This window comes from Aedes aegypti, chromosome 3 (assembly GCF_002204515.2).
Source record: "Aedes aegypti strain LVP_AGWG chromosome 3, AaegL5.0 Primary Assembly, whole genome shotgun sequence".
Taxonomy (NCBI): Eukaryota; Metazoa; Arthropoda; class Insecta; order Diptera; family Culicidae; genus Aedes; species Aedes aegypti.
The window spans coordinates 403,036,439-403,040,769 of NC_035109.1; positions in this window are offsets into that span (position 1 = coordinate 403,036,439).

Sequence of the window (4,331 nt, forward strand, 5' to 3'; positions counted from 1 at the left end):
CATCGACATCATCACATCACTGGCACCACTGCGCCACTCCACTCTGCCGGTCCCATCAGCTCCAACCATCTGATATCGCGCGCGTGTTCGTCCGGTTTCATTGAGAAAAACAAACCAAAACAACATCCAACACCCGTTTCGAGCTGGTCGGGCGCGTGTTCCAACGATTTCAAATCATCCATCTCTCATCGTGTCGCATTGCTCTCGCAGAATCATTTCGCGCCCGCACTCACACAGACAGGCACCCACCTAGTGTATGCCCTGTTTAACCCTCTCATCACGTTAATGCTCTCATTGAAATGCTCACCCACCCACTCACTCACAGATGCCGCGTCTCGCCGATGATGATGATTTCCGCGACGACGACACAATCACACGACAGTAATGACGACGGACTCACACCCCTGCTGCCCTGTCTGAGTGTGGAAAATGAGAGAAAAAGAAATGCATGTCACACTGAGTGGGTGCGCTTTTTTCACGGCTCTACTGAGCCCACATATGAGGCGAGCCTCGCCAGTAATGTGGATGGTTAAATATACTCATGCACCAACACATGTGAGCCCAATTATGAAGCATGGATGGAGAGTCACGTTGAAGGGGTTATATTGCATGGCATGCTTCGGGTGGCGCATGCCTACTGCGATTGTAAACAACAACCACACACGGAAATTGAACTGCACAAAAATATAAATTCAAATTACCAAACTTTTACGTCTTTTTTGCATTTGTACCAAACTACCCTACCGTTTTACCCTTGCATGAACTCGCAACAAAAACGGTGTCCGATTCTACTGCCGCTCAGAACCTATGCTTCCAGAGAAGGGTTGGGTGGCCGAAGTTGGTGTTGTTGTTGCTGTTGCTTCCCATCTCCGATGAACGATATTAGGAAAGTATCAATTAATTATTACTTTCAAGAATGCAGTGTCCGATCCGGAGCAGCTCTGTCTCGCTCTCGCTCTTTTATTTGCAACTTTTACTCTATCGTTCCGTATAGTCGTTCGGATTGGGTGCTACATAGACAGGGGCATCCCATAAGAAAGGCAGTCGAAGAGTGCATCGAATAAGTGTATGTGGCAAGTTTTAATTACTTTGTATTCCGATAATGGCCTATAATTTCTGGAAATTTTTACTGGATCGAATTGAAGCTCTTTTCTCTGCACTTTTCGGTTGATGAATGGAGAGTGATGTTATTTGAGATTTTTTTTAACGAATGGCTTAGATTTCTGTGTGATGCATGTTGATTCTGTGTGATATTTGCAGATATATTCTTTGTCAAGAATTTGTTGTGTTAAAAAATATCACAGCGAAACAAAATTAACATTTTTAATTGTCTCTAGTAAATTTGAAGTAGCTGAATTTTAAACCGCTTCCAGAAATGTTTCAGAACTTTGAACTATAATAGGTCGCCACAAGTTACATGTAATTTAAAATTTATCAAAATTAATTATTTTACAAAATTTTCAGTGATCCAATCTACCATGCAGAATAAGACTTCCGCTTTCATGTAGGTAGAGTATAGCTTGGTGGAAATTGCACGATAAGAATTTCATTTAATCAAATTTTTCATCATTCTTGCATTTTCCATACCAAATTCTTTATTTTTCATATGGCAAGTTACAATACTGTAGACAAAAAAATAACTTTTAAACATCAAAAGAATTATAAATTTTATTGATAAGAATTAAAGCATGAAGTTTGAAATCTGTTGTAATTAAAGCAAATAAATCGTACAAGGTGCTGATCTTGCATGTAAGCTGACTGAAATCGACAAATTCTGCATATTAAAGTAAAAATGCATAGACGCCAAACCTCAAATTTTCGAGACCATGAATCTATAGAACCAGACAGCTGTTCACGCTGAAAATTTGATAGTTTGGCCGATTTGAAAATTATTCTTCTTCTACTTCTATCTGGCGTAACGTCCACACTGTGACAAAGCCTGCTTCTCAGATTAGTGTTCTTATGAGCACTTCCACAATTATTAACTGAGAGCTTTCTTTGCCGATTGATCATTTTTGCATATGTATATCGTGTGGCAGGTACGAAGATACTCTATGCCCTGGTAATCGAGAAAATTTCATTTACGAAAAGATCATCGACCAGCGGGATTCGAACCCACGACCCTCAGCATGGTCACGCTGAATAGTTGCGCGTTTACCGCTACGGCTATCTGGGCCCCTCGATTTGAAAATTATGGTGATTCCAGATTTATCACGGGAAGTGCTGAGATAACCTCACTTATGGTGGTAAGCTCCATCGAAATTAATACGCGATTGGCGTATTAACTTCGATGGAGCTTACCACTGTTAAAGAATCAGTAATTTCGAGTCCGTGGCTTACGGCACACACTGGGGCAGATCGCTGTTTTCGAAGGCCAAAACCTCTAGTACTCGGGATATGCATCCTAGAGGTATGATGTTTTCGACAAAGTATTTTGGAATAATTTGTACTACTTTTTGACTCATTCAGATTTGATCCAGATAAGTGAAAACTGATCATACAGCGCCACTTTCGTCAGTGATAGAGTGTAAGTGTCTTCGGAAGAAATGTCAAAAATACCTCAATGAACAACTTTGCAGAAGAAAGTTTTTTGCTAGGACGCTCCTATCAAAAGATAAAACTGATCTAGATCACTTTTCACTTATCTAGATCAAATCTGAATGAGTCAAAATATAGCACAAGTTATTCCAAAATACTTTGTCGCAGACGCCAAATCTCTAGGATACATATCCAGAGTACTACAGGTTTTGGCCGTCGAAAACAGCGATCTGCCCCAGTGTGCGGCACATCAAACTTTATTATTCAGTAAACCAAGTCTAAACAAGAATAGTTCTATCATAGAATAGTTCTATTCAGAGACTTGGCCACATGCTGGGTTGCTCCGAATACCCGGTTTCCTGGTGGAAGTGGTTATGTTGGCGATTCTGAAACCTGACTTGCGACATATCAAACTTTATAACTTCTTGTTTTGCTACCCTGAGACGTGGCAATTATATTGGCAGTTCTGGAACCAATACGACGTATACAAATTCATGAATTTGCAAAAGTCTTAAGAAGAATAATTCGGTTTTGGATGACCTAGCCACATGCGTGGTTATTTCGAATCACTGTGCAAGTGACAAATAAATTGGTGGATCATGATTTTGCGAAAAAAAAAATCAAAGGAAGAGAGTGTGATGATTTGTGTGATTAAATGTTTATACCGCAGAACTTGAAACTTGAACTTAAGCTTCAAATCACAGATAATATCTGTCAAGCCTACAGTTGGAATAATCGATAAAGCCATTGATCACGTTTATTACATCTTATGAACTCTTCTTCCACTCTCTACCTCATTGATTTTCTCATTATCTCACATGATGAATTGAATTGAATTACGTAGCAATGTTTACAATTTTCCCATGATATGAGCTCTTGATTCCAATGGACGCGCTATTCGTTATACTATTGCAGCGATTTCATTTAAATTTATCACAAACCTAGTAAATACGAGGTATAAATGTGTTAAAATCTTCAAAAGGAGTTCAAATCTCCCCAGTCTCCTCTATAACATAATAATGACTACACTAGATATGATTACAAAATTTGTTCTTTTTTATCATTAAGCCTACAATTAACAAAAATTCCTCGATAATGCAAAAATGAAGCGATTTTAAGGTTATTCTGAGAATTTAAAATTAAACTAAAAAATCACAACACGATTCGAGTAAGCGGGCTATGCTGCTTTACTTGCTCTTACTCACTTTTTACAAGAACTCTAGAGTGAACCGTCTGAGCAAAACAGGCCTCGCGGAGTTGTGATGGCACTGTTTGTTGATGGTATTATCCTCCGTTGTGTTTTGTGTCACATCTTCCTTGCTCAGCTTTGGTTGTCTTTCTGCTTAGTATTTTTCCGCTCCGTAACAAAGACGCAACGACAGCACGCTGCTTAAGAGCATGCTACCGAACTCTGGCGATGTTGAGGAGTGATAATTACCGGTTAATTTGTTGTTGAATTCTATCCATCTGATAACTACAGTTACTACTCCGTTATTGCAAGAACAGCTGTACTTACACAGGGAACCAACAGATGCTACTCGGGATCAGTATCATCCTCAATGTGTAAATACTGGTGCTCTTATTATTATAATAAACAATACCGGCGCCGGCTGCGTCCGAATGCAGGTCTATTTGGGAATGGGAGGGAAATGTTGACGTGTTACTTGCTTTACAGAAGCCGAGGAGTCCTCTGCATTTCCAGAAGAAAACACTGGGATAACCGCGCTCGAATTTTGGCTACAACGAGATAATGATCCGAGTCGATATTAGGGCTTCGGAAGGTCCTGACATCA